The 10223-nt window shown below is 43.0% G+C and overlaps 1 pseudogene; it reads left to right on the plus strand.

The window, feature by feature from the left end:
• The first annotated feature begins 2759 nt into the window (after positions 1-2759).
• LOC133047891 (U4 spliceosomal RNA) lies at positions 2760-2884 on the plus strand (annotated as a pseudogene).
• Positions 2885-10223: the final 7339 nt, after the last annotated feature.

Here is a 10223-nt window from a genome sequence, read left to right on the forward strand (position 1 = left end):
TAAAATTATGTTCACATACTTTAGCAAATATAAAAAATAATGCTATATAGATGAATATATAGGAGGAGGTATATGAGAGAGAGACAGAGACAGAGAGAAGGAAGGGTGGGTAGAGAGGTAAGAAGGTTTGAATAAATAATCAGGGAGACGTCAATTAAAGCTCAAAAACAAGCGAGGAGACCCAGGCTGACTGCTCACAAAAAGAACACAGGTGTTCTTTTGCTAGAAATGGAAGATGAACTTTGGGGAACCAAGCAGAATTAATTGTTTTTTAGATTATGTAGGAAAGACTCTAACTTAGACTAAGAGAAAAATAACATTGGAACTAAGGGAAATGTACTGACTTCCAGAGAGTCTGCAAAAAAAAAAAAAAAAACACACAAGATGGCTATGATCCAATGCCACATTTCCCAACTGCAGGGAACAATATCCACATCAGACCCTGGGTGTTGGTGCTCCCTGGAGCTAGGCAGGTGTACACAGCCCTTTGTGCAGATAGAGAGCCCTAAGTCTCACTTCTTCAACTGGACCTCAACCCTTCTCAATAATATTTGGTCCCTATAACTACCTACCAGTGGACAACTGTATCTGACAATTCTTCATACCATCAGGCAGTGAAGACAGGACGCCCTGAAGAATGGTATCCATGCCTTAGTCTTGAGAAGATTCGCCTCTAAGAGAGATCATAGACTACAAGCCCCTGAGAAGCTCTCAAGAGAGCAAATGAGAACCACCTCAAGCAGATCACATAACCTGACTGGACATTAAGAGATTTCTTGAGATGATTAGGGGAAAGGAGTTGGGCTAGATAAACCACATGGCTCACCCCAGCTCTGAACTCAGCTAGGTCTAAATTAGGAGTTGCAGCTGCTGCATAGACAGAAGTCTTCCACCATGGAAGTTGGGTTCCCCCATAGATCAGGTGCCATTTTTCAACATTTCAGGTTCTAGTCATAGGCTGCCTCTTCATGCCACAGTGGTCACGCCACTGAATTTTCAGCATGTGCCTTGAATCACACCTTGTCAAATTTCCTCTTTCATGTTCTTTCTTCTGATTTTCATAAATCTATAGTGCAGACCTTCTCTGGTAACTTCTTGAACAGATGTTTCTGTGGTTAAGGTCATCACATGGCATCCTTGGGAGCATCCATTTTTGTTGCTCCCTTTGAGTTGAAAGGTAGCTAAAGAGACTTTTATCAGCCCATAATAAGTATATAAGACAACATTCTATATCATTACTAAAAGTTCTAGGTTGTAAAAAAACAAACAGAGGGTTTCTAAGTTGCCCTAAAACTCAGGATCCAATCCTTCAGGTCCACACAATCTTGGCTGGGTGTGTGGAAGGTCACTTACCAAAACAGCACCCCAGTGGGTCAGCAGTGTCATCATTGCAACTTTCCTGGACTAAGGTAACCAAGATTTTCTGCAATCTGACTCCGGTTTTCTTTTCGCCTCATTTCCCTCACATTTGCCTCACATTTGACACAAAAGGGGCTGCTCCCCAAGCAAAACATCCTTTCTCATCTTCACCCTTTTTATCAGAATTCCAAATTCCTGCAATGGTTCTCGCGAATGTAAGCTGCCGTGTCCTACTCTTTATGACCCAATGGACTGTAGCCCACCAGACTCCTCTGTCCATGGCATTTTCCCGGCAATACTGGAGTAGGTTTCCATTTCCTACTCGTGGGGATCATCCCAACCCAGGTATCAAACCTGAGTCTCCTGCATCTCCTGCATTGGCAGATGGGCTTTCTTTTTTTACCCACAGGCACCACCTGGGAAGCAATGGTTCTCTTTTCCTCTGTATTTGGAGTCCTTTGCATCTTTGCAAACACAGTTGGGATCCCCCTCCTATCCTGCTCCGCATACTTCCCCACACTGCACTGACGGAAAGGCTGACCCTGCCCATGAAATTTCAAAGCGCTCATAACTTTAGCATCCCACATGGTACACGAATCTTCACGGCTCTGCTTACATCATCTGGGACATTATTTAATCTTCCCTATATCTCTGCTCATCTTCTCACTAGATTATAAGTGCCTTAAAGACAGGATATACATTGCCTTTTTCTCTTTCCCTCCTAGAGCCATTGGTACACCTCAATAAATATGCTTTATTTTGCAGTCATTATTACTGAATGAAGCACTTCAGTAGGAGATGATACGCACCACAGAACCTGATGGATACGAACAACACCCACCTTATCTTTTCCTTCCACTCTAGGATTGCTTTGCTCAACATAGTCAGTCACTCACATTTGATGACCTTTGCTACCAGGAGCCTAGTGTTCTGGAGCTAGCCTCATCCTGCCTGGCCCTGGCCCTGAACAGGACAGTCAAAAAGGCAGTAAAACAAGAGACCCAGGGTTAAGTTCATGGAACCCAAAGCTGGATTCCACTATGAAACTCTGGGCAAGTTATTTCACCTCTATGAGCTTCCATTTCCTCCTGTGTAGACTGGATAATAATAATAGGACTCATCTCATAAGATTTTTATGCAGATTAAATGACTTAATAACTATAAACATTGTAAACACAGGAAAGATTGAGGACAGGAGGAGAAGGCGGCAACAGAGGATGAGATGGTTGGATGGCACCACCGACTCGATGGACATGAGTCTGAGCAAACTCCTGGGAGATAGTCTGAGCAAACACCAGGGAAGCCTGGTGCGCTGCTGTCCATGGGGTCGCAAAGAGTCAGACACAACTTAGAGACTGAATAACAACAAATACTATTATTTCTTTTAAAAACCAGGATCCAGCTTTGCACAGTGGCAGTATCGTAGCTAATGAGGTTTATCCGAGGCACAATTATTGCTAATTAAAAACCAGGATCCAACTACGACTTTCTTTGACTGTTTCCTCCTTATTTATTTTTCCAGAAAACTCTTTGGTGGCTCTTATCCACTTTTATGGTTCTGATATATTTTATGGCTCTCCCTGGATGGTTGAGTACTGCAGAGGATACCAAATGTACCCAGAGACGGACTCAAGCCTCAGGTGGCCTGACAAGACAAGCTCCTTGGCCTCAATCAGTGGCCAGCCCCATATGAAAGGTTTTGCCTCTTTGGCATAATAAAAATATTTCTAACAATAAGTGCAAGATTTCTACAAGAAGATAACTGTAAAAACATGAAAGCTAAGTGAGATGAAGCATTTTCATGGATGTGAATGTCTTCAAAGAATGGAAGATACTTTCCACTGTTTTTTTGTTTTTTGTTTTAGAAATTCCATCTTTCACCATTATTTGTTTCTTAGGGTGCTTGTTAACATTAACTTTAACACATGAGTCTCCACATTTCACCAAGTGTGTCTTTTCAGTTTCCCCTCATCATGGTGTGGGGTGGACAGGCTACTCCTAAGAGAAACTTGTCCCTTGAACATCTTAAGGGCTAAGATTTATGCACTGAATAACCTGTCTTTCCTGGGGCTGAAGTCTATAAATTGAATTATTCTCCCCCTGGGGCCTGGGAGCTGCCCTACATGCTTTGTATCTAATCAGGGAAGGGGAAAGGCTGCCAAGGGCTTCGATCTAGAGGAACCCTGTCACTTGAAGCCACTTTCACTCAACTTTCAAAGTAACTGTCAGTATAAGATGAGAGAAATAACACAAGAAAATAGCTGTGCTCTCAAAAACCATAGTATTCATCCAAGAGTCTTAAGAATCATTTGCTACCATATTGATCATCCAGTTACACATTCAACCGGGAAAGAAACTTATATTTGGGAGATTGGGAAAGGAGGGGAGAGGGAGAAAGAAAGAGAGAGAGAGAAAGGAAGGACTGGATGAATTACAGGGGAAATAAGAGAGAAAAAGGCCTCAGAAGCCTCATACACCCGTGACAAGTCACGCAGCCGCTATCGTGTAAAAGATTTTGATGGCTTTATTCTCGAGCCACGCAGCAGACTAGAGTTGTGGGTCTGGGCTCACAGCAGCTGTGCTCTGCCCCTGCCTGCTGCGACCAAGAAGATCCATCTCGAAGGTGCCCAGGAGGCCACGTCTTCATGAGCTTCCCAGGCAATTGATAAGTCGTTGGTTGGGAAGTAGAGACATTCGCAGGTTCAGACCTGAAGCTTGGTCCTTAAAATGAACTGGAAGCATCTGGCTGTTTTGCTGTCGGTAGGTAATGATGCAGCCGCGTCACACACCCAGATGTGATTCTACATTTCTGCAGCTGTTCTGGTGGGAGTTTCAACACCCAAAACATCTGCTGCGGGGACTCTGTGGTACAATTCTCGCTCCATCTCTCTGGGTTCTTATTCTTTTCCCAGAAAATGTACTTTTTTTCCATTCAGCATTTTTCTATTTTCCAAAGACATTATTCCCAGCAAGGGGATACCCTCCAAATTCTGTGTAAGACGGAAAAGAAATCCATAGGATCTTCAAAATTCATTGCCAAGCTGAGGGGGTGTGACAGTAATTCACTTTATGAGGCTTGATGAGAGAACATTACAGCCAGGCAAGGAATTCATACTTTATGGCACATGTAGAAGAAAACAAAAAAAATGTAATGAAATCACTTCTGCGTGTTAAACACCATGGGCAGGGGAACACCTTCCAAGTCCAAAACGTTTATCTCTGAGATATTTGCTAGCATCATCAAACTGTACTTATAAAGCACTCTTGGTACTGTCTATTTAGTGGATAAAAGACCCTGATACAGCATGATTCCTCAAATATTTTAGGTGATGAATACAAACTCGCGTAATAGTTTTGAAGAGCAACAGGAAATATCGAGTCATAAAATATTCATGCACTTTGACCCAGTAACTTCTGGGAGTTTATCCTAAAGACATTATTTTATATATGGAAAAATCTCATGTATAAAGACACTTACTGTGGCATTTATTACAGTGGAAAATGGATTCGATCTATTGTCCTGAAATACAGAAATAGTTAAATAAATATGGTGTCTTGACTTCCGCAGGATACACGGAAAATCAATGTGAAGGGCTCAAATGCTCCAGCTGCTCAGGCAGCAATTAAGAAGATAGTTACTGGGGCTCACAGTAATAGGTGGAATGCTTTGACATACATTCAGAGCAAGAACAAAACACAAAGTTGTTTGTACATTATCCTGAGAATCATATCAAAACCTGACATTTCAAACTGACCCAAAGTATTTGCTCAAAAATAATAATAGCTAGTGTGCTTGAGTGGGAGAATTATGAGCAACTTTCTTCTTTTCTCCAGTTTCCTAATTATTTATGAAAGGGTTACATGACTTGAGTCAGTAAAAAGACCAAGAAAATTCATCTTTAGGGTATAAAACGAAGACATGAACTCTGCCAAGGCAAGCGAGCTGAAGAAAAACACTACCAATGGAGCCTGAGGCATCTCATAAAAAGAAATGTGGAGCTAGCACACTTCAGATGGAGACCCATTTCTCTGTCACAACCTCGGCTTTCTGCCTATTTTCTCCAGAGTTTTAAGGAATCCAAAGTGAAGTTAATCCAAGATTCTGACTTCACCTGCCTGAGCAGGAAACACAGTGAGAAAATGAAGGGGCCAACCCAGTATCGTACAATGTTCCTAAATAAGCACATATGGGGAGAATTATTTTTCTTAATTTCAGTCACTGAAAAAACTTGGAACAAGGCTCCTCTTTTTGGTTCCACCAGATAACTTTTCCAAAGGCATGAAATTTGGGGAGAACGATTGTAGCACTTCTGCGTCTCCACCCAAATGTCTTTGCCAACCTTGTCACAAGCCTGAAGGATTAAACAGATCCATCTAATAATACTTTGAGTCTACTTTTTTTTTTTAAACACTCCTCTCAGAGTTAAATAGTACACTGACTTTTTTTTAATATTCCCAAAATAAACTGCTATTTCTTAGCCTTTTTGGAGGACAGCCTTAATTTAGGAGTAAAAAGGGATGCTTGAGTGATAATAAACTGATTAGTCTCCGGATTTCTCAAAGAAATGCTGACCCAGCACCATGGCCCTCGAGTACACCATTAGAATTCTTTGATTTCCTGTCAAGGCAGACAGTTCAAAAACTGAAAGTAAATAGGAGACATAGAAAATCAATGCGAGGCGCTGATTTGTCCCAGCTGCAGAGGTCTGTTAATTACATCATATTTTTATGGAGACATTCAGCATCAACGTGCCAAGTGCCCATGTCTGGAGGCTGTCGTCTGCCATTCTGTTGGGGGCAGCTCTTCTCCCCGGGCCAGTTGGTTAACTGTAAAAGGACAAGCTACTCCAGGAATGCCTGCCTGTGCAGACCAACTCTCTGAAGCAAATTTCGGATGATCGGATGATCACCGTGTCTTCCATCACCATAGAGATAAGAGGTGCTGGGAGCTGGAGAGGGGCCACTAGGGTGGCAGGAAGTGGGGGAGTCAGTGTGCACAGCGTGAACCTGAGGAAAATGAAAGCCTGTTCTCCTTGGGCAGCCAGGCCGTGGTGGGCTAAATGGGAGAGGGCTGAGAAAGGATGAGAGGCCGCAGGGAGCCGCGGAGGGAAACAATGCATGCGAGAGGACAGGGCTCGCGAGAGGACAGGGCTCAAATCCGCGTGAAGTGCAGGGCGGCTGGGAGCCACGACGGATTTCCAGGACAGCGTCCTCTGAGCATCATCGCCCTTGCTAAGAAATGAAAGGAGGCTCCAGCGCCAGCACAGACTTCGTGGCTTGTTTCCTTAAAGGCCTTTCCACGCGTCCTTGAAATTTACATCCTTCCAGAGCCCTCTCTGGTTTCTGTTCCTCCTCTCTAACCCATAGCCTTCCCTTCTGTTTTTCTCACATTCTTCCGAAAGTTTCCAGGGTCCCCCTTTTTTTCCATCTTTATGCGTACTAAAACAAACTTCTTCATCCAGGCATCTCTAAATCATCACAACTCACCCACTTTCCTTCTCTTCTTTTTTTTTCTTTACAGCACCTCCTTCCCTCATTTACTTCTTGCAATTTACTTCTTTCCCTGAGGCTTCCCTGGTGGCTCAGTGGTAAAGAATTCACCTGCAATGCAGAAGACCGGGGTCAATCCCTGGGTCAGGAAGATCTCCTGGAGAAGGGAATGGCAACTCACTCCAGTATTCTTGCCTGGGAAATCCCATGGACAGAGGAGTCTGGTGGGCTACAGTTCACGGGGTTGCAAAGAGTTGGACATGGTTTAGAAACTCAACAACAATTTTTTTCCCTAATTATAGTTTCTTACACAGCTATCTGGATGGAAGAAAAATCCAATGCCTGTCAAAGATGCTTTGAGACATTTCCCAATGTCCAGTCCCTCCTGTTCACTTCCCCCTCAAAGACTGGGTCTGTCTTAAGCAAAGTCTTGACTCAGGGTATGACTTTCAAATCCCCTGTTCCTTAGAGAGGCTCCAAAGATTCTACACATATCTATGGTAATCCTATTATTTAAATATGAATTTCAAATGTGTGATACGTATCTCATATTCTCTGCCTCCACCCCCCCAAAATGTACACATTTTTAAAGTAAATCAAATGCACATTACACTTAAATGTACATGCATATAATATGTATGCATTACATAAATGTAATACATGTAAATATGTAAGTTACATTTTCATGTAAATTTGATGTAAATTGTACATTTTAAAACTTAGAAGTTTTAATGTTATTTAATGTTGTGAATTTGTGCCAACCAAGTAAAGTGTTTTGTGCAGATTTGGAAATAAAGATCCTCCTAGAATTTCAAGGAACTGTGTCATTGAGTAGGAACACTTTAGAGCTGCACTGGTATTTTTATAAATTAGGCCTGTGCATGACTATTCATTTAAATTGTACAAAAGTACACAATTAAAGCACACGGGTGAAGAGCCCAATTAAATCCAAGTGAGGGTCACTGTGTCTGCTTGGGGATTTGTGCTGGTGCATAGTAAACCATCATAGGGCTTGTTTTAATGTCCTTATTGCTTTTTTGAGTGACTTTTCCATTAGAGGATTTGAGCACTTACTAAGTAGCATCAGTGATCCAACTTTAAAATAAAAATTTTCTGCTACTCTTCATGCAAGGATCCAGATCAATTTGATTAAGGACATCTCCCAAAATTGCAGAGCCAGCTGTCAAGAAACTCATAATTTGCAACTATTTATCTCAGCAAATCTATTGATCCAGAAGCTGATCTAAGGCTGGAACTGTTATGTGTAACTTCCAATGGCTAATTTTGACTTCAAATACCTTCATTTTTATAATTTACTGATTTTGTAACGATAATTGTTATAAATTTGTAACAAAGCAAATGTTTATTAATAAATTATCATTTAATCAACTTTTTCTATTGGGGTTTCCATTTAGATTTCATTTGAAAAGAAATACTTTGCTAGAAAATAAAATGTTGAGAACCACTGGCTTCCCCCACCACCTGCTCATCCCCTTCTCTTACCCTGACAGTCCTTGCTTTTCCAGGCTGTTTTATGCTGCTCTGTTTCCTCCTTTCGAACTAGATACCATCACTCTGATCAACCTGCTCTAACCTGAAAAATTGTTGTTCAGTCAATAAATTGTGTCCAACTTTTTTTGACTCCATGGACTGCAGCATGTCAGACTTCCCTGTCCTTCACTATCTCCCAGAGTTTGCTCAGATTCATGTCCATTGAGTCGATGATGCTATCTAACCATCTCATCCTCTGTCACCGCTTTCTCCTTTTGCCTTCAATATTTCCCAGCATCAGGGTCTTTTCCAATGAGTTGACTCTTTGCATCAGGTGGCTAAAGTATTGGAGCTTCAGCTTCAGTGTTAGTCTGTCCAATGAATATTCAGGGTTGATTTCCTTTAGGACGGACTGGTCTGATCTCCTTGCTATCCAAGGGACTTTCAAGAGTCTTTTCCAGCACCACAATTCAAAAGCATCAAAACCTGAAAACTGGGTTCACACTAAGGTGGTCATATGTAAAAATGATTTAAGGTGTGTGTGTTGGGGGTGGGGTTGCATCTTACCTCAACTTGCCAAGTCTTAGTGAACCAACAGAAAGGATCGAATCATTCACAGTGACATTTTTGGCACTTTGACATCCAGAAGAACCTATCTGAGGCAACATTTAGTTAATCTTGTTTCTTTTGATTGGGTTTATTAAACTCCTGTCTGAGGACCACTAGCATAGAACCACTTGTGAAGTGCTTGTTAGAAAGGCAGATTCCTGGAACCTACTCCAAACTCTCTGGAGGCTGGGACTTGGAGCTGAGTTTAGAGCAGGACCCTCAAATAACTCTGCACTTGGAAATTCAAGGGTGACCTCCATCAATCTTCTGCACTTGAGTGTAGAAGGCAAGGACTGATTGGAGATGCCGCCTTCCCTCCCTTCACATTCATTGAAAGACACAGACTGAGAGGCATCCCAGGAAGGTGTCTTAGGTACACAAGCAAGACAACAGTGCCGAGAAAGGACGAACAGGTTATCCAGTGAGCAGTTTCCAGAAGGAAAAGAAAACCGTTCTGATTCCTTTTCTCCAGCTCCAAACTCACTGGTCAGCAGCAGAAGCAAGTTGAAGACTGGTAGCACGAGTGGTGGCAGGTGCTAAAGAACCTGCCTGCCAACACAGGAGATGTTAGAGACGCGGTTCCACCCCTGGGCTGGAAGATCCCGGGAGGAGGGCATGGCAACCCACTCTAGTACTCTTGCCTGGAGAATCCCATGGACAGAGGAGCCTGGCGGGCTACAGTCCCTGGGGTCACACAGAGAAGGACTCAGCAGAAGTGATTTAACACATCTGACCAACAGAGGAAGCTCAGCTCCTGACACAGCCTGGAGGAAACAGTCGCACGAAAGGAGAGGCTGTGCGGGCAGTAAATGCAGACCAGGTGACAGGCCACGGGGACAGCATAGCGGCATTGAACCCTGCTCCCCCTGCCTGTGCAGAGAGAGTTTTCCTGGGATATGCTTCCTTCTCGGCCCTTTGCCCAGCCAGGCCTAGAATTCCTGAAGTCCCCAGGCTGGAAGCACTGGAGCAGAGCAAGCCCATTGCCGGGTCTGGCACCTCCTCTGGCTGTCGTTCGTACGTCTGTTCTGCCTTCATAAAAATCCACCGTGCACTCCAAAAGAGGAACTAGGACACTTCGTTTTTATTCCACATGCATCTCATTTGTCTTCAGTAGGTTCTTCCATAATCTCATCATTATTGCTATGGCCCTCTGAGGACAGCTGACTTGCATTAATCAGTCCAGCCCCTCATCGCTCACCAGATTCTTTACACTTTTACCATGCCCTGGGGCCTGCTAACTTACTTGAAAAATTAATAAACCTCCCCCCTCTTAT

Source organism: Dama dama, chromosome 27, assembly GCF_033118175.1.
Source record: "Dama dama isolate Ldn47 chromosome 27, ASM3311817v1, whole genome shotgun sequence".
Taxonomy (NCBI): domain Eukaryota; kingdom Metazoa; phylum Chordata; class Mammalia; order Artiodactyla; family Cervidae; genus Dama; species Dama dama.